The sequence below is a fragment of the Scyliorhinus torazame genome, chromosome 29 (genome assembly GCF_047496885.1).
Source record: "Scyliorhinus torazame isolate Kashiwa2021f chromosome 29, sScyTor2.1, whole genome shotgun sequence".
NCBI classification, from domain to species: domain Eukaryota; kingdom Metazoa; phylum Chordata; class Chondrichthyes; order Carcharhiniformes; family Scyliorhinidae; genus Scyliorhinus; species Scyliorhinus torazame.
The window spans coordinates 33,803,472-33,830,463 of NC_092735.1; positions in this window are offsets into that span (position 1 = coordinate 33,803,472).

Here is a 26,992-nt window from a genome sequence, read left to right on the forward strand (position 1 = left end):
GGATCCCCGGCATGCCATGGAACGCCATGGGAAAATATATTCCAAGTACCACGGAATAGCCTATCAGGGATGCTCCTAGGACCAGCGAGGACCAGTCCCGATTCACCACTGGGGGGAACACAGACTCCAGATTACAGAATCCTGGCCAGAGAAGAAAAAAGAGAGAGAGAGACAAAGAGAGAGAGAGAGACAAAGATAGAGAGAGACAAAGAGAGAGAGACAAAGGTAGAGAGAGACAAAGAGAGAGAGAGATACAAAGATAAAGAGAGACAAAGAGAGAGAGAGACAAAGAGAGAGAGACAAAGATAGAGAGAGACAAAGAGAGAGAGAGACAAAGAGAGAGAGACAAAGATAGAGAGAGACAAAGAGAAAGAGAGATACAAAGATAAAGAGAGACAAAGAGAGAGAGAGACAAAGATAGAGAGAATCAAAGAGAGAGAGAGACAAAGATAGAGAGAGACAAAGAGAGAGCAAATCAAAGAGAGAGAGACAAAGAGAGAACAAATCAAAGAGAGAGAGACAAAGATAGAAAGAGACAAAGAGAGAGAGTCTGTGGTAGATACAGTTAATTTGTGAGTGATGTGCAATCAATTGCACAAAGACGCAGATTGGGTACAACTGTGGCTTTATTACAGTCAGATGTGTGGCCTCCTGCTGCAGCTGGCGCAATGGCAGGGCACTGGAGGTGATGCATATTTATACAGTTCTTCGTGGGCGGAGCCAGCTGGCTGGGGCTACCGGCGAACCTGTAGTGCAGGTCCTACCTTACATCCCCTAATATAGTAGTTCACCACATTCACCCCCTGTTAAAAATGAGTCCGGCAGGGGTGATTTGAAACTATATACAAAATAGTGCAATTATGTACAGTGTTAAGAAGAAAAGAAAGAAAAAGTCCATGTTGATGGTCCGGAGTCCGTCAAAGGTCCAGCCGATCCGGTGCTTTGGTGTTTTTTGGGGAGCGGCGTAACGGTGGCGGCGAAGTCGGTGCTGGCGGTGGTGGAGGTGGCACCAATGGCAGTGGTGGCGGTGCTGATGCTGGCCAGTCATCGGGGAACTCCGGGAGCGTGCAGAAGTCCTCTTCGTCCTCTTGTGCGGAAAAGGGGAGGGGGGGTGGTCTGGTGGGGTCAATATTAGTGGTGCGGTGGGAGGTGGGGGCGCTTGGGTGGGGGAGTGTGTTGGGCTGGAGCCTGATGGTGCCAGGTCCCTGAGTGAGACAGTATCTTGGCGGCCGTCGGGGAACTCCACGTAGGCATATTGAGGGTTGGCGTGGAGCAGGTGAACCCTGTCCACCAAGGGGTCCGCCTTGTGGAGTCGGACGTGCCTACGGAGAAGGACCGGTCCTGGAGCTGGGAGCCAAGTCAGGAGTGACACCCCGGATGTGGACTGCCTGGGGAAGGTAAAAACACGTTCGTGGGGTGTGTTATTAGTGGTTGCGCACAATAGTGACCGGATGGAGTGCAGAGAGTCAGGGAGGACCTCCTGCTAGCGAGAGGCTGGGAGGTTCCTGGACCGTTGGGCCAGCTGGACGGCCCTCCATACCGTCCCGTTCTCCCTCTCCACCTGCCCGTTTCCCCGGGGGTTGTAGCTGGTCGTCCTGCTGGAGGCGATACCCCTGCTGAGCAGGAACTGACGCAGCTCATCGCTCATGAATGAGGATCCCCTGTCACTGTGGATGTAGGTGGGGAAGCTGAAAAGAGCGAAGATGGTGCTGAGGGCCTTGATGATGGTGGCAGACGTCATAGCTGGCATGGGATATCGAAGGGGAACCTGGAGTACTCATCGACCACACTGAGAATCTACGTGTTACGGTCGGTGGAGGGGAGGGGTCTTTGAAATCCACGCTGAGGCGTTCAAAGGGGCAGGAAGCCTTCACCAGGAGCGCACGGTCCATCCGGTAGAAGTGCAGCTTGCACTCCGCACAGACCTGGCAGTCCCTGGTGACTGTCCTTACTTCCTCGACGGAGTAGGGCAGATTGCGAGCTTTGACCAGATGGTACAATTGAGTGACCCCCGGGTGACAAAGGCTGTCGTGTAGGGCCCGGAGTTGCTCCACTTGTGCGTTGGCACATGTACCTCGGGAGAGGGCGGCTGGAGGCTCGTTGAGTTTACCGGGGCAATACAAAATCTCATAATTATAGGTGGAGAGTTTGATTCTCCACTGCAAGATTTTATCATTTTTGATCTTGCCTCGCCGAGTGTTATTGAACATGAAGGCTACCGACCGTTGGTCAGTGAGGAGAGTGAATCTCTTACTTGCTAGGTAATGCCTCCAATGCCGCACAGCTTCAACGATAGCTTGGGCCTCCTTTTCGACGGATGAGAGTCGAAATTCAGAGGCACAAAGGGTGCGGGAAAAGAATGCCACGGGTCTGCCTGCCTGGTTTAGAGTGGCGGCAAGGGCGACGTCTGAAGCATCGCTTTCTATTTGAAAAGGCAGTGACTCGTCCACTGCGCGCATCCCGGCCTTGGCGATATCTGCTCTGATGCGGGCAAAAGCGTGTTGTGCCTCGGCCGCGAGAGGGAATTGGGTGGACTGAATGAGTGGGCGGGTCTTGTCAGCATAGTTTGGGACCCACTGGGCGTAGTAGGAAAAGAACCCCAGGCAGCATTTGAGGGCCTTGGGGCAGTGGGGGAGGGAAAGCTCCATGAGGGGGCGCATGCGGTCAGGGTCGGGCCCGAGAAGTCCGTTTTGGACCACATAGCCGAGAATGGCTAACCGGGTCGTGCTGAACACACACTTCTCTTTGTTATAGGTCAGGTTGAGAAGAGTGGCAGTGCGGAGGAATTTATCGAGGTTGGCATCGTGGTCCTGCTGGTCATGGCCGCAGATGGTGACATTATCTAAGTACGGAAAGGTGGCCCGCAAACCGTACTGGTCGACCATTCGGTTCATCTCCCTTTGGAAGACCGAGACCCCATTTGTGACGCCAAAAGGGACCCTAACGAAGTGGTAGAGACGACCGTCCGCCTCGAAGGCAGTGTATGGTCCGACTTCCGGATGGGGAGCTGGTGGTAGGCGGATTTCAGGTCAATTGTTGAGAAGACCTGGTACTGCACAATCTGATTGACCATATAGAACATAGAACATAGAACAATACAGCGCAGTACAGGCCCTTCGGCCCACGATGTTGCACCGAAACAAAAGCCATCTAACCTACACTATGCCATTATCATCCATATGTTTATCCAATAAACTTTTAAATGCCCTCAATGTTGGCGAGTTCACTACTGTAGCAGGTAGGGCATTCCACGGCCTCACTACTCTTTGCGTAAAGAACCTACCTCTGACCTCTGTCCTATATCTATTACCCCTCAGTTTAAAGTTATGTCCCCTCGTGCCAGCCATATCCATCCGCGGGAGAAGGCTCTCACTGTCCACCCTATCCAACCCCCTGATCATTTTGTATGCCTCTATTAAGTCTCCTCTTAACCTTCTTCTCTCCAACGAAAACAACCTCAAGTCCATCAGCCTTTCCTCATAAGATTTTCCCTCCATACCAGGCAACATCCTGGTAAATCTCCTCTGCACCCGCTCCAAAGCCTCCACGTCCTTCCTATAATGCGGTGACCAGAACTGTACGCAATACTCCAAATGCGGCCGTACCAGAGTTCTGTACAGCTGCAACATGACCTCCCGACTCCGGAACTCAATCCCTCTACCAATAAAGGCCAACACTCCATAGGCCTTCTTCACAACCCTATCAACCTGGGTGGCAACTTTCAGGGATCTATGTACATGGACACCTAGATCCCTCTGCTCATCCACACTTTCAAGAACTTTACCATTAGCCAAATATTCCGCATTCCTGTTATTCCTAAATATCAGATATCAGATATACCATATCAGATATGCGTGGGAGGGGGTAGCTGTGTGTACCGATTGATAGTCTGGCTGTAGTCCACGACCATCCTGTGTTTCTCCCCAGTTTTAACCACTACCACTTGGGCTCTCCAGGGGCTGTTGCTGGCCTCGATAATACCCTCCTTAAGCAGCCGCTGGACTTCGGCCTAGGAAGGACATAGAGGCGGAAGTTACTAAATTCTACACTCTGGACAGTGAGGGTGACTGTACAGAAGCCTCGGATCGGGACGGAGTGGGATCCGGAGGCTAGGGAGATCCTTTGATTGGCAGGATGGACCGCGAGGAAGCAGCGCCTTACCGTATCTGGGTGTACAAAGCTTTCAGTGCTCCCGGAGTCCAGCAGGCACAAGTTCGCGTGGCCGTTGATTTTCAACGTTGTCGATGCGGTGGCCAGGTTGTGCGGGCGAGATTGGTCCAGCGCCATCGAAGCGAGCTGCGGGTAGTCATCGGATGCTTCGGGTGGTGAACGTGTGCGGTTCCGATCTCGGGATGTCCGGAGACCCTGTGGAGGACAAGATGGCGGCGCCAATGGTGCGCACATTGCGGAGTCGGGATAAGATGGCGGCGCCCATGGGGCGCACGTGGCCGAAGGGGGACAAGATGGCGGCGCCCATTGGTCGCACATGGCCCCGGGAGGAGAAGATGGCGGCTCCCATTGTGCGTTTGGCGTGGGGGAGGAGGCGATAGCGGGCGCGATCGCAGTGACTGCGCGGGCCTGGCACACAGCCGCGAAGTGGCCCTTTTTACTGCAGGATTTACAAATGGCAGTGCAGGCCGGGCAGTGTTGGCAGTGGTGCTTCTGCTGACCGCAGAAGTAGCAGCGGGGACCCCCGGGGTGCGCGGATTGGCGTGCGGCGCAGGCGTATTGGGAAGGCAGGGCCCCGGCTGAGGAGGTCGTCGGCGGGGTCCAGGAGGGGTAGGAGGGGGTAGAAGGATGGGCAGCACGGCGGGAGGGGTAAGATTGTACATTACGGGATGCAACCGTCATGGAGAGCGCCAAGGTTTTCGTCTCCGCCAGTTCGAGCCTGGCCCCTTCCAGTAATCGTAAAAGGTGAGTTAATTATTGATTTCAACCACTTACATGGTTACAGATGAAGAGTTAATGGAATAGTATTCTGATTGCTGGAGATTCACTGGAGTGGAGATAATTTATGAGGGGTTGAAATTTGTCCTAGCTAAGGAGGCCATAGAACGGGCAGCACGGTAGCATTGTGGATAGCACAATTGCTTCACAGCTCCAGGGTCCCAGGTTCGATTCCCTGCTGGGTCACTGTCTGTGCGGAGTCTGCACATCCTCCCCGTGTGTGCGTGGGTTTCCTCCGGGTGCTCCGGTTTCCTCCCACAGTCCAAAGATGTGCAGGTTAGGTGGATTGGCCATGATAAATTGCCCTTAGTGTCCAAAATTGCCCTTAGTGTTGGGTGGGGCTACTGGGGTATGGGGATAAGGTGGAGGTGTAGACCTTGGGTAGGGTGCTCTTTCCAAGAGCCGGTGCAAACTCGATGGGCCGAATGGCCTCCTTCTGCACTGTAAATTCTATTTTTAAAAAAAAATTTTTAAACTTGGTGGGATGCAGATAATGTAATTAATGGGAGGAGTTAGGTCTGTCTGTAGTGCTGCAGTCTGTTATCGAGTTTCAAGTTGAACAGTGGTTTTGCCAAATGCTGCTAGGTTGTGCAGAAATGTACTGGATCAACTCTTAAAAAGATCTCTCTCTCCAAAAATCTCTACGCAGCTAAGCAAGTAACCTGTTTTGTTAACAAAAGCAAATGACTGCGGAGGCTGGAATCTGAAACAAAAACAGAAAATACTGGACAATCTCAGCAGGTCTGACAGCGTCTGTGGAAAGAAAAGCTAGAGAGAACTGGAAGTGGGGTCAGATTTATACTGTAGTGGGAAGGGGGCGCGTGGAACGGTGGGCCTGAATAGGGAGCCAGCGAGAGGAACAGGCAGCCGGAGAGCTGGAGCATCCATCCTAGGGTCTGGTCCGGTTTACTAACGGCGCCACCTTTTGTCAGAAAATATCTCAAACCGATGCAGAGTGGAGTGAGGAAAAGAGATAAAAGGAGGGAACAGAAAGAATGTGAGAAGACAGAGAGAGAGAGAGCGTACAAAAATAACGGGGGCGATTCTCCGAGCCCGGCGCCAGACCGGAGAATCGCCGCAACCACGCCACGACACCCCGACGCTGGCGCACGATTCTCCGCGGTGCGGGGAATCGGCGCCATTTGCGCCGGCACGCTTGGCGCGGCGCCGGCCGCTGGAATCGCCGGGGCCACCAATTCCCCGGTCCGGATGGGCCAAGCAGCCGCGCGGATACGACAGAGTCCTGCCGGCGCCGTTCACCCCTGGTCGCTGCCGGCGGGAACTCTGCGCGACCGGTCGGGGGGGGGCGGCCTGCGGGAGGGGGGGGGGGGGGGTGAGGTGGGCTCCTTCACCGGGGGGGCGGGGGGGGGCCTCCGATGGGGTCTGGCCCGCGATCGGGGCCCACCGATCGGTGGGCCGGCCTCCCCCCCCCGGGCCTACTTTCTGGCCCGACCGGTCACTGAACACCGACGCCATGTTGAGTCGGGGCCAGCACGCTAGAGAAGTCCCCCGCGCATGTGCAGGTCTTCACGGCGCCCATTTGGAGCCGCAGAGGGTGGCTGGAGCCGCGTGAACCGCTCCAGTGCTCGGCCAGAATCGGTCGTACCTGGGCCCGGTCGACGGTGTTCACGACGGCGCGAACACTTGGGCTCCATATTGGAGAATCGCCCCCAACGCGTGAGAGAGAAAGTGAGAGAACGAAAGAAAGAATGATAAATGAAAGTGTATGAATAAGCAAGGAAAAAGAAGAAATAATTGACCATATTAGAGAGAGGGATACAAGAGGAGGGAGAGAGAAAGAGAGGGAGAGGGAGAAAGGTGGGCAAAGAAGGAAAGGGAGAGAGAGAGGTTGAGAAATGTAGGGGAGAGGGTAAGAGAGAGGGAGAGAAAGAGAGGGAATGAAGTAGAGGGAGAAAGAGAGGGAGAGGAACTAAGAGGTACAGCAGTGGACAGAGAGGGAGAGATAGAGGGAGCAAGGTAGAGGGGGAGAAAGGGAAAGAGAGGGAGCGGAAGAGAGATAGAGAGAGGGAGAGTGGTTGAGGGAGAAATGGAGAGAGAGAAAGGGAGAGGAATGAAGAGAGGGTGAGCAGCAGACAGAGATGGAGGGGGAGGGAGAGAGAAGAAGGGAGAGAGAGGGAAAGAGATTGGGGCAGGAAGAGAGGGAGTGAGGGAGAGGAAGAAAGGGAGAGGAATTAAGAGCAGATAGAGGCTGAGGGAGAGGTGGAGGGAGAGAGTTCAAGGGAGAGACACAGAGAGTGGCAGGGTGGCGAGGAGTGGGAGAAAAGGAAAGGAGGGGGAGGAAGTGAGGGAGAACGTGAGTGGGGTAGAGAGAGCTAGGGAGAGAGAAAGAGAGGAGAGAGAAAGAGAGCGGGAGAGAAAGAGAGTGAATTTTTGCAGAGGTGTTGTAGTTGGATGCTCTGACTAGGAAAACGATCACCAATAGGTTTCAATTCACTGTGCACAAATGTTATACTTAATTCAACACTACATTCCAATAACTTTCTCATGAATAATACATGGAGCGGGCTGAGGAACATCAGCTCAGTTATTGATGGGCCTTTGTAAATTGCAGAATCCTAACCCGGTTAGATGTATCTTTTTGCCAACGGCCATTTCACTTGTGGTAAAGCAAACCCGTGTGGCAATTTTACCAAAAACACCACTCACACTAGGACCCAGGCACTGCACAAGGATCCATAAGCTTTTCAATTGACAGTAAAAGAGCAAAATTATTTTTGAAATTATATTTTTACACGTTCGCTTTCTCTTGGTCACACTTTCACAACCTCTACACGATGTCCTTGACCCTTCTTACCTATTGGAAGATAGGGTCATCAACACCCCTGGGAGGCCCTGGAGTCTCTGGTATTTAATCTTTAATAGTTCATTAATAGTCATTGGGCCGGTGAACAAAATGCTTAATTTTCTTTGAGCACTTTTGTTTTTTAAGTTATAAAAATATTGGGAATCTTTTTATTTGAAAAAAAAGGGTTGTTTGATTGACGCCTCAGGCAATTGGACAAATAGGATTCTACTTTCCAATTGGAGGAGGAAAGTGCCCTCTGATGATTTACAAGCCAGGCAACCAATAGTAGAAATGTAAGGGCAGGGCAGTTGGACGAGGGAGGTCATGTGATTCAACCTCCAGGAATCTGTCCAAGAAGGGCGTCATGGCGGTGCAGTGGTTAGCACTGCTGCCTCACGGCGCCGAGGACCCGGGTTCGATCCCGGCCCCAGGTCACTGTCCGTGTGGAGTTTGCACATCCTCCCTGTGTCTGCGTGGGTCTCACCCCCACAACCCAAAGATGTGCAGGGTAGGTGGATTGGCCACACTAAATTGCCCCTAGATTGGAAAAAATAATTGGGTACTCTAAATTTTTTTAAAAGAACTTTAAAAAAAAAGAAGCTGGCCAAGAAGAGTTGGACAATTATGTTTTCCTGGACCTTGGAATCACATGACCTCCCCACGGTAGCATTGTGGATAGCACAATTGCTTCACAGCTCCAGGGTCCCAGGTTCGATTCCGGCTTGGGTCACTGTCTGTGCGGAGTCTGCACATCCTCCCCGTGTATGCGCGGGTTTCCTCCGGGTGCTCCAGTTTCCTCCCACAGTCCAAAGATGTGCAGGTTAGGTGGATTGGCCAGGCTAAATTGCCCTTAGTGTCCAAAATTGCCCTTCATGTTGGGTGGGGTTACTGGGTTATGGGGATAGGGTGGAGGTGTTGACCTTGGGTACGGTGCTCTTTCCAAGAGCTGGTGCAGACTCAATGGGCCGAATGGCCTCCTTCTGCACTGTAAATTCTATGATCTATGATCGTGTACCACTCTACCTCTCATAGTTCCACCATTGGTCCATGCTCAGAGGCCATTGCCGCCAATTCGAATAGAGGTGCAGACTTCATGTTATCCAATTGGATTAATCTCGAGTCACACAGCCGTGGTATTGCCCCTGGACTAGTGATCCAGGGCAATGCTTTGGGGTCCCGGGGGGGGGGGGGGGGGGGGGGGGGGGGGGGCGGGCGGGCGGGCGGGCCTGGGTTCCAATCCCACCACAGCAGATGGTGAAATTTGAATTCAATAAAAATCTGGAATTAAAAGTCTAATGATGACCATTGTCGATTGTTGTAAAAACCCATCTGGTTCACTAATCCCCTTTAGGAAAGGAAATCTGCCGCCGTTACCCGGTCTGGCCTACATGTGACTCCAGACCCACAGTGATGTGGTTGGCACTTAACTGCCCCTCCAAAACGGCCGAGCGGGTCATTCCGTTCAGGGGTAACAAATGCTGCCATGAAAGAATATTGAAAAAAATTAATCATTATTAATAGTAATACTTACAATTATTCCTCCTGGGTGTTACTGTTTGAAAGAGCTGTCCAATTTTAGTGGCAGACCTTACCCTGAATTCTGCAAATGAGTTCTGTTCCGGTTCGTAGCCAACGTCCTTTCTGTTCATTCTTCGTCCCTATATTTTCCTCTCCTGGGGAAGAGAAGCGTTGTTCTCTGTGGTGTCCTGGCCAATATTTATTCCTCGACCAATGGCTGAAACAGATTCTCTGGTCATTATTGTGATGTTCCTTGAATAGTTCTCCAAGATGGCTAAAAGTCGTAGTGTTGAAAAAGAATATCAAACTATGTATTTGAAACAAAGCTAGTTTATTTTACACTACTTCAAATGGTTTGCACACTTCACTAAGTAATGGCTCATTAAAACAACGGTATGAAATCCATGTTACAGAAATCTATAATATCTTTTCAGTACAACTAACAATCTGGGCGGGATTCACGACCCCCCCGCCGGGTCGGAGAATCCCCGGGGGGGCGGTGTGAATCCCACCCCGCCGCTCAGACGTCAGCTGCCGTATTCTCCGGCGTCGGTTTTCGGGCGGGGGCGGGGATCCTGCCACGCCGGTCGGGGGGCGTTGGCAGCGCCCCCCCCCCCCCGGCAATTCTCCGGGCCCCTGGTAGGCCGGCTGGTGCGGTCCTCGGGGGGGGGGGGGATTCAGCCCGGGGTGGGGGGGCCCCACGGTGGCCTGGCCCGCAATCGGGGCCCATCGATTTGCAGGCAGGCCTGTGCCATGGGTGCACTCCTTGGGGCCGGCGCGGAGAAGACACCCCCCTGCGCATGCAGCAGAATACGCCGGCCAGTCTGTGCACGCGCTAAACCATGCCGGCAGTTCTGCGCATACGTTAACTCAGGCAGTCCCTTCAGTGCCGGCGAGAGCGGCGCCAACTCCTCCACCGCCGGCCTAGCCCCCAAAAGTGGCGGAAGATTCTGCAACTTCCGGTTGGCCCGACGCCAGAGTGGTTCACGCCGTTCTTGGCGCCGGCGTCGGACTAATTTGCCGATTGCGGTGAATCCTGCCATATATCTCAACCTCTCACTCCCCTTCTTCACAACCTACTCCCAGAACACCGAGAGGTGTAGCCTTTTATAAGACTACTCTGTGGTGCCATCTAGTGTTGAGATGAAAAATGGAAATGAAATGAAAATGAAAATCACTTATTGTCACAAGTAGGCTTCAATGAAGTTACTGTGAAAAGCCCCTAGTCGCCACATTCCGGCGCCTGTTCGGGGAGGCTGTTACGGGAATCGAACCGTGCTGCTGGCCTGCCTTGGTCTGCTTTCAAAGCCAGCGATTTAGCCCTATGCTAAACAGCTCCCTTGATACATGAACATCATCTTGTTAACCCTTTACACTCCTCACATTATACATATCAATACAATTCCCACATGGCTGTTTGTGGGACCTTGCTGTGTGGTATTTTATTTCCCGCAAGACAACGGCGTACCTGCCCAGGAGTGTTTGACGGGGACAGTGTAGAGGGAGCTTTACTCTGTATCTAACCCCGTGCTGTACCTGTCCTGGGAGTGTTTGATGGGGGCAGTGTAGAGGGAGCTTTACTCTGTATCTAACCCCGTGCTGTACCTGTCCTGGGAGTGGTTGATGGGGACAGTGTAGAGGGAGCTTTACTCTGTATCTAACTCCGTGCTGTACCTGCCCAGGAGTGTTTGATGGGGACAGTGTAGAGGGAGCTTTACTCTGTATCTAACACCGTGCTGTACCTGTCCTGGGAGTGTTTGATGGGGACAGTGTAGAGGGAGCTTTCCTCTGTATCTAACCCCGTGCTGTACCTGTCCTGGGAGTGTTTGATGGGGACAGTGTAGAGGGAGCTTTACTCTGTATCTAACCCCGTGCAGTACCTGCCCAGGAGTGTTTGATGGAGACAGTGTAGAGGGAGCTTTACTCTGTATCTAACCCCATGCTGTACCTGTCCTGGGAGTGTTTGATGGGGACAGTGTAGAGGGAGCTTTACTCTGTATCTAACCCCATGCTGTACCTGTCCTGGGAGTGTTTGATGGGGACAGTGTAGAGGGAGCTTTACTCTGCATCTAACCCCGTGCTGTACCTGTCCTGGGAGTGTTTGATGGGGACAGTGTAGAGGGAGCTTTACTCTGTATCTAACCCCGTGCTGTACCTGTCCTGGGAGTGTTTGATGGGGACAGTGTAGAGGGAGCTTTACTCTGTATCTAACCCCCTGCAGTACCTGCCCAGGAGTGTTTGATGGAGACACTGTAGAGGGAGCTTTACTCTGTATCTAACCCCGTGCTGTACCTGTCCTGGGAGCGTTTGATGGGGACAGTGTCGAGGGAGCTTTACTCTGTATCTAACCCCGTGCTGTACCTGCCCAGGAGTGTTTGATGGGGACAGTGTAGAGGGAGCTTTACTCTGTATCTAACCCCGTGCTGTACCTGTCCAGGAGTGTTTGATGGAGACAGTGTAGAGGGAGCTTTACTCTGTATCTAACCCCATGCTGTACCTGTCCTGGGAGTGTTTGATGGGGACAGTGTAGAGGGAGCTTTACTCTGTATCTAACCCCATGCTGTACCTGTCCTGGGAGTGTTTGATGGGGACAGTGTAGAGGGAGCTTTACTCTGCATCTAACCCCGTGCTGTACCTGTCCTGGGAGTGTTTGATGGCGACAGTGTAGAGGGAGCTTTACTCTGTATCTAACCCCGTGCTGTACCTGTCCTGGGAGTGTTTGATGGGGACAGTGTAGAGGGAGCTTTACTCTGTATCTAACCCCGTGCAGTACCTGCCCAGGAGTGTTTGATGGAGACACTGTAGAGGGAGCTTTACTCTGTATCTAACCCCGTGCTGTACCTGTCCTGGGAGTGTTTGATGGGGACAGTGTAGAGGGAGCTTTACTCTGTATCTAACCCCGTGCTGTACCTGTCCTGGGAGTGTTTGATGGGGACAGTGTAGAGGGAGCTTTACTCTGTATCTAACCCCATGCTGTACCTGTCCTGGGAGTGTTTGATGGGGACAGTGAAGAGGGAGCTTTACTCTGTATCTAACCCCGTGCTGTACCTGTCCTGGGAGTGTTTGATGGGGACAGTGTAGAGGGAGCTTTACTCTGTATCTAACCCCGTGCTGTACCTGCCCAGGAGTGTTTGATGGGGACAGTGTAGAGGGAGCTTTACTCTGTATCTAACCCCGTGCTGTACCTGCCCAGGAGTGTTTGATGGAGACAGTGTAGAGGGAGCTTTACTCTGTATCTAACCCCGTGCTGTACCTGTCCTGGGAGTGTTTGATGGGGACAGTGTAGAGGGAGCTTTACTCTGTATCTAACCCCGTGCTGTACCTGCCCAGGAGTGTTTGATGGAGACAGTGTAAAGGGAGTTTTACTCTGTATCTAACCCCGTGCTGTACCTGTCCGAGGAGTGTTTGATGGGGACAGTGTAGAGGGAGCTTTACTCTGTATCTAACCCCGTGCTGTACCTGTCCTGGGAGTGTTTGATGGGGACAGTGTAGAGGGAGCTTTACTCTGTATCTAACCCCGTGCTGTACCTGTCCTGGGAGTGTTTGATGGGGATCTAACCCCGTGCTGTACCTGTCCTGGGAGTGATTGATGGGGACAGTGTAGAGGGAGCTTTACTCTGTATCTAACCCCGTGCTGTACCTGTCCTGGGAGTGTTTGATGGGGACAGTGTAGAGGGAACTTTACTCTGTATCTAACCCCGTGCTGTACCTGTCCTGGGAGTGTTTGATGGGGACAGTGTAGAGGGAGCTTTACTCTGTATCTAACCCCGTGCTGTACCTGTCCTGGGAGTGTTTGATGGGGACAGTGTAGAGGGAGCTTTACTCTGTATCTAACCCCGTGCTGTACCTGTCCTGGGAGTGTTTGATGGGGATAGTGTAGAGGGAGCTTTACTCTGTATCTAACCCCGTGCTGTACCTGTCCTGGGAGTGTTTGATGGGGACAGTGTAGAGGGAGCTTTACTCTGTATCTAACCCCGTGCTGTACCTGCCCAGGAGTGTTTGATGGGGACAGTGTAGAGGGAGCTTTACACTGTATCTAACCCTGTGCTGTACCTGTCCTGGGAATGTTTGATGGTGACAGTGTCGAGGGGGCTTTACTCTGTATCTAAACCCATGCTGTAACAGTCCTGGGAGTGTTTGACGGGGACAGTGTAGAGGGAGCTTTACTCTGTATCTAACCCCGTGCTGTTCCTGTCCTGTGAGTGTTTGATGGGGACAGTGTAGAGGGAGCTTTACTCTGTATCTAAACCCATGCTGTACCTGTCCTGGGAGTGTTTGACGGGGACAGTGTAGAGGGAGCTTTACTCTGTATCTAACCCCGTGCTGTTCCTGTCCTGGGGTGTTTGATGGGGACAGTGTAGAGGGAGCTTTACTCTGTATCTAACCCCGTGCTGTACCTGTCCTGGGAGAGTTTGATGGGGACAGTGTAGAGGGAGCTTTACTCTGGATGTAACTCAGTATTTAACCTATATTGTGTGTCACTGGAGTGCAATATGGGACCAAAAATGTTTTGATTTATTCAAAGAAAGATTTGCACCAGGAACCATTCCCTGGATCGCCTTTTCCAATGTTGGGTATTTGGGAGACTCAGTCATTTCATCAACAGTGAGAGATAATTATTGGTTCTGTCCTCAGTCACCATATGATGATATAACATAAACATGCCTCTCAGCCAAATGGAGACATGCCCACAACGCTTCACATAGAAACCTTGGAGTTTATTTCTCTGAATCAATAGAGATGAAGGTTTATCGCTGCCAATTAATTTCTAAGTCATTATATTTACTGGAGTTTCGCATCAAGAAGACAAATACATTGGAGATTCCAATAACAAATCGAATAGGAGCAGGCCATTCAGCCCATCCAATCCATTCTATACTTTTACTGCTCATCGGTAGCATTGTGGATAGCACAATTGCTTCACAGCTCCAGGGTCCCTGGTTCGATTCCCGAATTGGGTCACTGTCTGTGCGGAGTCTGCACATCCTCCCCGTGTCTGCGTGGGTTTCCTCCGGGTGCTCCGGTTTCCTCCCACAGTCCAAAGATGTGCAGGTTAGGTGGATTGGCTGTGATAAATTGCCCTTGGTGTCCAAAATTGCCCTTAGTGTTGGGTGGAGTTACTGGGTTATGGGGATAGGGTGGAGGTGTGGGCTTGGGTAGGGTGCTCTTTCAAAGAGCTGGTGCAGACTCGATGGGCCGAATGGCCTCCTTCTGCAGTGTAAATTCTATGATAATTCTATGTATTTCTGTCCTTTTTAATCCCAACTAACTGCTTTTTCACCATCCCCATTAACACGCTTACTTCCTCAACAAAGAAAATAACAATTTTCCTGTTAAAGGAGTGCCACCCTGGGTTACTGATAGACGTTGGGATTAATTTTCACTTAATTGTGAGATTGTGTGGTCATGGGAGATTTGTAAGAGCTGGCTGATCCAATATCCCTCATTTTATACTCACAGAATCACAGAAATCACAGCAAGGGGCAGCACGGTGGTACAGTGGTCGGCACTGCTGCCTCACCGCGCCAGAATTTGATTCCAGCCTTGGGTGACCGTCTGCATGGAGTTTGTATAATCTCCCCGTGTCTGCGTGGGCTTCCTCCAGGTGCTCCGGTTTCCTCCCACAAGTCCAAAGACGTGCGGGTCAGGTGGATTGGCCGTGCCAAGAATTGCCCCTTGGTGTCCAGGGTTACGCAAGTCCAGTGGGGTTACGGCGATGGGCCTAGGTGGGTCGGTACAGACTCGATGGGCTGAATGGCCCCCTTCTGCACTATAGGGATCCTATCTGGCCTACCGAGTCTGCACTGGCTCGCTGAAAGGAATTTCACCGAACATTACTCCCCTGCCTTGTTCCCGTGACGCATTCCTTCTGTGGTAGAGTAATCCAATTCCTGTCTGGATACATCAATCGAACCGACCTCCAACACCCTCTCAGGAGGCTTGTTCCAAACTCTAACCACCCTCTAGGTGAAAAAGAATTTCACATCACTGCTACTGCCTTAATCCGTTACTCTGAATCTTTGTCCTCTCGTTCTTGATGTACTCTTGAGAGAGAGCACTTTCTCAATATTTACCCTGTCCGCACCCCTCAGGATCTTGACTACCTCTATCAGAGCTGCTGTCAGCCTTCTTTACCCCAACCTTTCCAATCCATCCTCAAAGCTACAGTTGTTTATTATTCCCAAATCCAATATTGATCCCCATTATCCTAGGTTCCGTTTTAATGGCTTTATTCAGATTCTAGGATCACATTCTCTTTCCCCCGGTTTCTTTAGCTCATGGAGATAAAAATATCTGCCGGATTCCCTTCGTTGTTTCATGCACATCTGCTCAACATTAAAAGTCCTCCGGCTGGATTCTCCAATTCTGCAGCTATGTTCGCAGGATAATAATATTATAATAATCGCTAATTGTCACAAGTAGGCTTCAATGAAATTACTGTGAAAAGCCCCTAGTCGCCACATTCCGGCGCCTGTTCGGGGAGGCCGGCACGGGAATTGAACCCGCGCTGCTGGCCTTGTTCTGCATTGCAAGCCAGCTATTTAGCCCACTGTGCTAAACCAGGATCCGCCTGGTCTTACGACCAGAAAGTCGGCGGCGCCCCCGCACCGATGCTCCGCCCGGTGGGGGGCTAGCAGCCGCACAGCGAATAGCCCCCGGCTTTACCTGCGGATACGGCTGGAGAATGGCGGGGTTCTTGGCTGCGCATGCGCAAGGAGGCGGCCGCGCCATGCAACATGGCACCGGCCACGCGCGGACCCGTCCTGACAAAAACTGCTCCCCTGTAACCAGCCTCGCCACCCCCCCCCCCCGGACCACCCCCCACCAGTCCCCCGCCCCCAGCCCCCGGCGAAGGCCCCCCGCCAGCGGAATGGTTCCCCCCCCCCCCACTGTGGCGGTGCTGACTCAGCTCGCAGCCGCCAAGCAAGGTCCCTGAACGGTATGAGCACGCGTGTCCCCCCGCCGTCGGGGACTCGGCCTATTGGGGGTGGAGCATCGGGGGAGGGCCTCAACGATTAAGGTTCTCTGGTCTCTTTCTATCCAAGAAAGCCTTTGTACCGGAGCGAGTAATAGTGGGAGTGGTCAAAGTCGTTCATTCCCAGGTTCATTCTGGGTTTGAAATGATGGAACACAATTTAGCGAGCTCTGCTTCTTTTAACCTTTGCCTGACGGGTGGGACGTGTGGTTTGTATCTCCCTGGCTAAACTCTACGAACACAGGGTGAAGCAAGATGGGCATGAGTTGTGTGGTAATACCAGGTATTGCGGTACCTGAGAGGTGGATGACCATTGGTTAGACCCAGGAGTCTACCATTGGCTGATGTACGTAGCTCCGCCCTGAGAGGCGGAGTATAAGAACCGGTGCCGTCCCAGCAGCCTTCACTTTCTGTATCGAAGCTGCTGGGGAAGAGTTCTAGCAGATTAAAGCCTTCAGTTATGAATCACTTCGTCTTGAGAGTAATTGATTGCGCATCAAGTTGGTGACAGGCAGGGCGACAACAGGGCATGCTGGGGGGTGAAGGTGGCACCTGGAGCTCTGTAGGGGCTACATCATTTCGGAGTGGGAGGGGGGTGGCCTATTCACCAACACTGTTAGTAGAACATCATGAATCGTCTAAGCCAGTGTCCATGACTAGGGGCCTGGAAAGGTTTTGAGATGCCTTCCACAATTTGTAGAGCGAGGCAACAGTAGCAATGGATTTGGTGAAGGTTGCATCCCGAGCCAGGGGGGAAACAAATATTGGCCATTTCCCTGTAGGCCTCTACTTGTGTCAAAGACAATAAAAGGTTTACGGAGCGACCAAACCAGTGTCAGTTTCAAATGTTCTTACATCTCCAAGTATACCTACCTGTCAAATTCCAGTAGCGTTTTCTTTTACCCAAGTATTTTCAGCTCTCGCAATGAAGCACATCAACTCATTCATCATCTTGACTGCCTTTTCATACTTGTGCGCTAGCTTTTAATAATTGATTAACCTACGTGCATCTACATCGCATTCCACAGAGTTTCCAGCGCCAAACAATTTGCCCAACTGCCCTACGCGGTTTTTATGCTCCACGCAAATTTCCTCCCACACTACCTCATCTCTCCCCAGCAACAAAACCCTTCTATCCCTTATTCCCTCCCTTTTTATCCAGCCTCTTCTTAAATTAATTTATTTGCCTTGTGGTAAAGCGTTCTACACTCTCACCACACTCTGCATAAAGAAATCATTAGCGGATTGGTTGGCCTCGATCTTATATTGCTAGTTTTGAGATTCCCCCGCCAATCCACGGTACTGAATCTTTTCCAAATAGTACAGCCCAATGTGTTGAGGTCCTGAAAGCCTGTTGGTGAAGGCTAGAACTGGAGCCAATCTTTACACATATTTATGTATTATACAGAATTATATGCAATAACATTCGAACCAAACAACCGCAGCTTTGTGTCCTGTTGAAAGGCCATCGACCTGAAACACGAAGGGCGGGATTCTCCAATAATGGGGCTACGGCCCCACGCCAGCGTGAAATGTGGCGCCAACCACTCCAGCATCAACGGTCCCCGATAATGGGGAATGCACCCCTTCCTAGGGGGCCAGGTCGGCGCTGGAGTGGTCCCCGCAGCTCCAGCCGGAGCGAGTTTGCACATGCATGCTACGGCCGGCGTGATTCCGCGCATGCGCGCTACGGCCGGCGTGATTCCGCGCATGCACGCTACGGCCGGCGTGATTCCGCGCATGCGCGCTACGGCCGGCGTGATTCCGCGCATGCACGCTACGGCCGGCGTGATTCCGCGCATGTGCGCTACGGCCGGCGTGATTCCGCGCATATGCGCTACGGCCGGCGTGATTCCGCGCATGCGCGCTACGGCCGGCATGATTCCGCGCATACGCGCTACGGCCGGCGTGATTCCGCGCATGCGTGCTACGGCCAGCGTGATTCCGCGCATGCGCGCTATGCCGGCGTGATTCCGCGCATGCACTCTATGCCGGCGTGATTCCGCGCATGCACGCTATGCCAGCGTGATTCCACGCATGCGCGCTATGCCGGCGTGATTCCACGCATGCACGATATGCCAGCGTGATTCCACGCATGCACGCTATGCCGGCGTGATTCCACGCATGCGCGCTACGGCCGACATGATTCCGTACATACGTGCTACGACCGACATGATTCCACGGATGCACACTACGGCCGACATGATTCCGTGCATACGTGCTACGGCCGGCGTGATTCCATGCATGCGCGCTACGGCCGACATGATTCCGTGCATATGCGTTACGGCCGACGTGATTCCGCGCATGCGCACTACGGCCGACGTGATTCCGCGCATGCGCGCTACGGCCAACGTGATTTCGCGCATGCGCGCTACGGCCGACGTGATTCCGCGCATGCGCGCTACAGCCGGCGTGATTCCGCGCATGCGCGCTACAGCCGGCATGATTCCGCGCATGCGCGCTACGGCCGGCATGATTCCGCGCATACGCGTTACGGCCAACGTGATTCCGCGCATGTGCACTACGGCCGACGTGATTCCGCGCATGCGCGCTACGGCCAACGTGATTTCGCGCATGCGCGCTACGGCCGACGTGATTCCGCACATGCGCGCTACAGCCGGCGTGATTCCGCGCATACGCGTTACGGCCGGCGTGATTCCGCGCATGCGTGCTACGGCCAGCGTGATTCCGCGCATGCGCGCTACAGCCGGCGTGATTCCGCGCATGCGCGCTACAGCCGGCATGATTCCGCGCATACGCGTTACGGCCGGCGTGATTCCGCGCATGCGTGCTACGGCCAGCGTGATTCCGCGCATGCACGCTATGCCGGCGTGATTCCGCGCATGCACTCTATGCCGGCGTGATTCCGCGCATGCACGATATGCCAGCGTGATTCCACGCATGCACGCTATGCCAGCCTGATTCCACGCATGCGCGCTACGGCCGACATGATTCCGTACATACGTGCTACGACCGACGTGATTCCACGGATGCGCGCTACGGCCGACATGATTCCGTGCATACGTGCTACGGCCGGAGTGATTCCACGCATGCGCGCTACGGCCGACGTGATTCCGCGCATGCGCGCTACGGCCAACGTGATTTCGCGCATGCGCGCTACGGCCAACGTGATTCCGCGCATGCACGCTACGGCCGGCGTGATTCCACGCATGCGCGCTACGGCCGACATGATTCCGTGCATACACGCTGCGGCCGACGTGATTCCACGCATGCGCGCTACGGCCGACGTGATACCGCGCATGCGCGCTACGGCCGACGTGATTCCGCGCATGCGCGCTATGGCCGACGTGATTCCGCGCATGCGTGCTACGGCCGACGTGATACTGCGCATGCGCGCTACGGCCGACATGATTCCGTACATACGTGCTACGACCGACGTGATTCCACGGATGCGCGCTACGGCCGACATGATTCCGTGCATACGTGCTACGGCCGGCGTGATTTCGCGCATGCGCGCTACGGCCGACGTGATTCCGCGCATGCGCGCTACAGCCGGCGTGATTCCGCGCATGCGCGCTACGGCCGGCATGATTCCGCGCATACGCGTTACGGCCGGCGTGATTCCGCGCATGCACGCCATGTCGGCGTGATTCCGCGCATGCACTCTATGCCGGCGTGATTCCGCGCATGCACGCTATGCCAGCCTGATTCCACGCATGCGCGCTACGGCCGACATGATTCCGTACATACGTGCTACGACCGACGTGATTCCACGGATGCGCGCTACGGCCGACATGATTCCGTGCATACGTGCTACAGCCGGAGTGATTCCACGCATGCGCTCTACGGCCGACATGATTCCGTGCATACGCGCTACGGCCGACGTGATTCCGCGCATGCGCGCTACGGCCGACGTGATTCCGCGCATGCGCGCTACGACCAACGTGATTTTGCGCATGCGCGCTACGGCCGACGTGATTCCGCGCATGCACGCTACGGCCGGCGTGATTCCACGCATGCGCGCTACGGCTGACATGATTCCGTGCATACGCGCTGCGGCCGACGTGATTCCACGCATGCGCGCTACGGCCGACGTGATACCGCGCATGCGCGCTACGGCCGACGTGATTCCGCGCATGCGCGCTATGGCCGACGTGATTCCGCGCATGCGTGCTACGGCCGACGTGATACTGCGCATGCGCGCTACGGCCGACGTGATTCCGCGCATGCGCGCTACGGCCGACATGATTCCGTACATACGTGCTACGACCGACGTGATTCCACGGATGCGCGCTAGGGCCGACATGATTCCGTGCATACGTGCTATGGCCGGCGTGATTCCACGCATTCGCGCTACGGCCGACGTGATACCGCGCATGCGCGCTACGGCCGACGTGATTCCGCGCATGCGCGCTACGGCCGACATGATTCCGTACATATGTGCTACGACCGACGTGATTCCACGGATGCGCGCTACGGCCGACATGATTCCGTGCATACGTGCTACGGCCGGCGTGATTCCACGCATGCGCGCTACGGCCGACGTGATACCGCGCATGCACGCTATGCCGGCGTGATTCCGTGCATGCACGCTATGCCGGCGTGATTCCGTGCATGCGCGCTACAGCCGGCGTGATTCCGCGCATGCGCGCTACGGCCGGCATGATTCCGCTCATACGCGCTACGGCCGGCGTGATTCCGCGCATGCGTGCTACGGCCAGCGTGATTCCGCGCATGCACGCTATGCCGGCGTGATTCCGCGCATGCACGCTATGCCGGCGTGATTCCACGCATGCGCGCTACGGCTGACATGATTCCGTGCATGCGTGCTACGGCCGGCGTGATTCCGCGCATGCGCGCTATGGCCAACGCGATTACGCGCATACGCGCTACGGCCGGCGTGATTCCGTGCATATGCGTTACGGCCGACGTGATTCCGCGCATGCGCACTACGGCCGACGTGATTCCGCGCATGCGCGCTACGGCCAACGTGATTTCGCGCATGCGCGCTACGGCCGACGTGATTCCGCGCATGCGCGCTACAGCCGGCGTGATTCCGCGCATGCGCGCTACAGCCGGCATGATTCCGCGCATGCGCGCTACGGCCGGCATGATTCCGCGCATACGCGTTACGGCCAACGTGATTCCGCGCATGTGCACTACGGCCGACGTGATTCCGCGCATGCGCGCTACGGCCAACGTGATTTCGCGCATGCGCGCTACGGCCGACGTGATTCCGCACATGCGCGCTACAGCCGGCGTGATTCCGCGCATACGCGTTACGGCCGGCGTGATTCCGCGCATGCGTGCTACGGCCAGCGTGATTCCGCGCATGCGCGCTACAGCCGGCGTGATTCCGCGCATGCGCGCTACAGCCGGCATGATTCCGCGCATACGCGTTACGGCCGGCGTGATTCCGCGCATGCGTGCTACGGCCAGCGTGATTCCGCGCATGCACGCTATGCCGGCGTGATTCCGCGCATGCACTCTATGCCGGCGTGATTCCGCGCATGCACGATATGCCAGCGTGATTCCACGCATGCACGCTATGCCAGCCTGATTCCACGCATGCGCGCTACGGCCGACATGATTCCGTACATACGTGCTACGACCGACGTGATTCCACGGATGCGCGCTACGGCCGACATGATTCCGTGCATACGTGCTACGGCCGGAGTGATTCCACGCATGCGCGCTACGGCCGACGTGATTCCGCGCATGCGCGCTACGGCCAACGTGATTTCGCGCATGCGCGCTACGGCCAACGTGATTCCGCGCATGCACGCTACGGCCGGCGTGATTCCACGCATGCGCGCTACGGCCGACATGATTCCGTGCATACACGCTGCGGCCGACGTGATTCCACGCATGCGCGCTACGGCCGACGTGATACCGCGCATGCGCGCTACGGCCGACGTGATTCCGCGCATGCGCGCTATGGCCGACGTGATTCCGCGCATGCGTGCTACGGCCGACGTGATACTGCGCATGCGCGCTACGGCCGACATGATTCCGTACATACGTGCTACGACCGACGTGATTCCACGGATGCGCGCTACGGCCGACATGATTCCGTGCATACGTGCTACGGCCGGCGTGATTTCGCGCATGCGCGCTACGGCCGACGTGATTCCGCGCATGCGCGCTACAGCCGGCGTGATTCCGCGCATGCGCGCTACGGCCGGCATGATTCCGCGCATACGCGTTACGGCCGGCGTGATTCCGCGCATGCACGCCATGTCGGCGTGATTCCGCGCATGCACTCTATGCCGGCGTGATTCCGCGCATGCACGCTATGCCAGCCTGATTCCACGCATGCGCGCTACGGCCGACATGATTCCGTACATACGTGCTACGACCGACGTGATTCCACGGATGCGCGCTACGGCCGACATGATTCCGTGCATACGTGCTACAGCCGGAGTGATTCCACGCATGCGCTCTACGGCCGACATGATTCCGTGCATACGCGCTACGGCCGACGTGATTCCGCGCATGCGCGCTACGGCCGACGTGATTCCGCGCATGCGCGCTACGACCAACGTGATTTTGCGCATGCGCGCTACGGCCGACGTGATTCCGCGCATGCACGCTACGGCCGGCGTGATTCCACGCATGCGCGCTACGGCTGACATGATTCCGTGCATACGCGCTGCGGCCGACGTGATTCCACGCATGCGCGCTACGGCCGACGTGATACCGCGCATGCGCGCTACGGCCGACGTGATTCCGCGCATGCGCGCTATGGCCGACGTGATTCCGCGCATGCGTGCTACGGCCGACGTGATACTGCGCATGCGCGCTACGGCCGACGTGATTCCGCGCATGCGCGCTACGGCCGACATGATTCCGTACATACGTGCTACGACCGACGTGATTCCACGGATGCGCGCTAGGGCCGACATGATTCCGTGCATACGTGCTATGGCCGGCGTGATTCCACGCATTCGCGCTACGGCCGACGTGATACCGCGCATGCGCGCTACGGCCGACGTGATTCCGCGCATGCGCGCTACGGCCGACATGATTCCGTACATATGTGCTACGACCGACGTGATTCCACGGATGCGCGCTACGGCCGACATGATTCCGTGCATACGTGCTACGGCCGGCGTGATTCCACGCATGCGCGCTACGGCCGACGTGATACCGCGCATGCACGCTATGCCGGCGTGATTCCGTGCATGCACGCTATGCCGGCGTGATTCCGTGCATGCGCGCTACAGCCGGCGTGATTCCGCGCATGCGCGCTACGGCCGGCATGATTCCGCTCATACGCGCTACGGCCGGCGTGATTCCGCGCATGCGTGCTACGGCCAGCGTGATTCCGCGCATGCACGCTATGCCGGCGTGATTCCGCGCATGCACGCTATGCCGGCGTGATTCCACGCATGCGCGCTACGGCTGACATGATTCCGTGCATGCGTGCTACGGCCGGCGTGATTCCGCGCATGCGCGCTATGGCCAACGCGATTACGCGCATACGCGCTACGGCCGGCGTGATTCCGCGCATGCGCGCTACAGCCGGCGTGATTCCGCGCATGCGCGCTACGGCCGGCATGATTCCGCGCATACGCGCTACGGCAGGCGTGATTCCGCGCATGCACGCTATGCCGGCGTGATTCCGTGCATGCACGCTATGCCGGCGTGATTCCGTGCATGCACGCTATGCCGGCGTGATTCCACGCATGCGTGCTACGGCCGACGTGATTCCGCGCATGCGCGCTACGGCCGACGTGATTCCCGCATGCGGGCTACGGCCGACGTGATTCCGCGCATGCGGGCTACGGCCGACGTGATTCTGCGCATGCGCGCTACGGCCGACGTGATTCCGCGCATGCGCGCTACAGCCGACGTGATTCCGCGCATGCGGGCTACGGCCGACGTGATTCCGCGCATGCGCGCTACGGCCGACGTGATTCCGCGCATGCGGGCTACGGCCGACGTGATTCCGCGCATGCGCGCTACGGCCGACGTGATTCCGCGCATGCGCGCTACAGCCGACGTGATTCCGCGCATGCGCGCTACGGCCGGCGTGATTCCGCGCATGCGCGCTACTGCCGGCGTGATTCCGTGCATACGCGCTGCGGCCGACGTGATTCCACGCATGCCGCTACGGCCGACGTGATTCCGTGCATGCACGCTATGCCGGCGTGATTCCGTGCATGCACGCTATGCCGGCGTGATTCCACGCATGCGTGCTACGGCCGACGTGATTCCGCGCATGCGCGCTACGGCCGACGTGATTCCGCGCATGCGCGCTACGGCCGACGTGATTCCGCGCATGCGGGCTACGGCCGACGTGATTCCGCGCATGCGCGCTACGGCCGACGTGATTCCGCGCATGCGGGCTACGGCCGACGTGATTCCGCGCATGCGCGCTACGGCCGACGTGATTCCGCGCATGCGCGCTACAGCCGACGTGATTCCGCGCATGCGCGCTACGGCCGGCATGATTCCGCGCATGCGCGCTACTGCCGGCGTGATTCCGTGCATACGCGCTGCGGCCGACGTGATTCCACGCATGCCGCTACGGCCGACGTGATTCCGCGCATGCGCGCTACGGCCAGCGTGATTCCGCGCATGCACGCTATGCTGGCGTGATTCCGCGCATACGCGCTACGGCCGGCGTGATTCCGCGCATGCGCGCTACGGCCGACGTGATTCCGCGCATGCGCGCTACGGCCGACGTGATTCCGCGCATGCGGGCTACGGCCGACATGATTCCGCGCATGCGCGCTACGGCCGACGTGATTCCGCGCATGCGCGCTACAGGCGGCGTGATTCCGCGCATACGCGCTACAGCCGACGTGATTCCGCGCATGCGCGCTACGGCCGGCGTGATTCCGCGCATGCGCGCTACTGCCGGCGTGATTCCGTGCATACGCGCTGCGGCCAGCGTGATTCCGCGCATGCACGCTATGCCGGCGTGATTCCGCGCATGCGCGCTACGGCCGACGTGATTCCGCGCATGCGCGCTACAGCCGACGTGATTCCGCGCATGCGCGCTACGGCCGGCGTGATTCCGCGCATGCGCGCTACTGCCGGCGTGATTCCGTGCATACGCGCTGCGGCCAGCGTGATTCCGCGCATGCACGCTATGCCGGCGTGATTCCGCGCATGCGGGCTACGGCCGACATGATTCCGCGCATGCGCGCTACGGCCGACGTGATTCCGCGCATGCACGCTATGCCGGCGTGATTCCGCGCATGCGCGCTACGGCCGACGTGATTCCGCGCATGCGCGCTACAGCCGACGTGATTCCGCGCATGCGCGCTACGGCCGGCGTGATTCCGCGCATGCGCGCTACTGCCGGCGTGATTCCGCGCATGCGCGCTACGGCCGACGTGATTCCGCGCATGCGCGCTACGGCCGACGTGATTCCGCGCATGCGGGCTACGGCCGACATGATTCCGCGCATGCGCGCTACGGCCGACGTGATTCCGCGCATGCGCGCTACAGCCGGCGTGATTCCGCACATGCGCGCTACAGCCGGCGTGATTCCGCGCATGCGCGCTACGGCCGACGTGATTCCGCGCATGCGCGCTACGGCCGACGTGATTCCGCGCATGCGCGTTACGGCCGACGTGATTCCGCGCATGCGCGCTACGGCCGACGTGATTCCGCGCATGCGCGCTACAGGCGGCGTGATTCCGCGCATGCGCGCTACGGCCGGCATGATTCCGCTCATACGCGCTACGGCCGACGTGATTCCGCGCATGCGCGCCACAGCCGGCGTGATTCCGCGCATGCGCGCTACGGCCGGCATGATTCCGCTCATACGCGCTACGGCCGGCGTGATTCCGCGCATGCGTGCTACGGCCAGCGTGATTCCGCGCATGCACGCTATGCCGGCGTGATTCCGCGCATGCACGCTATGCCGGCGTGATTCCACGCATGCGCGCTACGGCTGACATGATTCCGTGCATGCGTGCTACAGCCGGCGTGATTCCACGCATGCTCGCTACGGCCGCCGTGATTCCACACATGCGCGCTACGGCCGACGTGATTCCGCGCATGTGCGCTACGGCCGGCATGATTCCGCGCATGCGCGCTACGGCCGGCGTGATTCCGCGCATGCGCGCTACGGCCGGCATGATTCCGCGCATGCGCGCTACAGCCGGCGTGATTCCGCGCATGCACGCTACAGCCGGCGTGATTCCGCGCATGCGCGCTACAGCCGGCGTGATTCCGCGCATGCGCGCTACGGCCGGCATGATTCCGCGCATACGCGCTACGGCAGGCGTGATTCCGTGCATGCACGCTATGCCGGCGTGATTCCGTGCATGCACGCTATGCCGGCGTGATTCCACGCATGCGTGCTACGGCCGACGTGATTCCGCGCATGCGCGCTACGGCCGACGTGATTCCGCGCCATGCGGGCTACGGCCGACGTGATTCCGCGCATGCGGGCTACGGCCGGCGTGATTCCGCGCATGCGCGCTATGGCCGACGCGATTACGCGCATACGCGCTACGGCCGGCGTGATTCCGCGCATGCGCGCTACAGCCGGCGTGATTCCGCGCATGCACGCTACAGCCGGCGTGATTCCGCGCATGCGCGCTACAGCCGGCGTGATTCCGCGCATGCGCGCTACGGCCGGCATGATTCCGCGCATACGCGCTACGGCAGGCGTGATTCCGTGCATGCACGCTATGCCGGCGTGATTCCGTGCATGCACGCTATGCCGGCGTGATTCCACGCATGCGTGCTACGGCCGACGTGATTCCGCGCATGCGCGCTACGGCCGACGTGATTCCGCGCCATGCGGGCTACGGCCGACG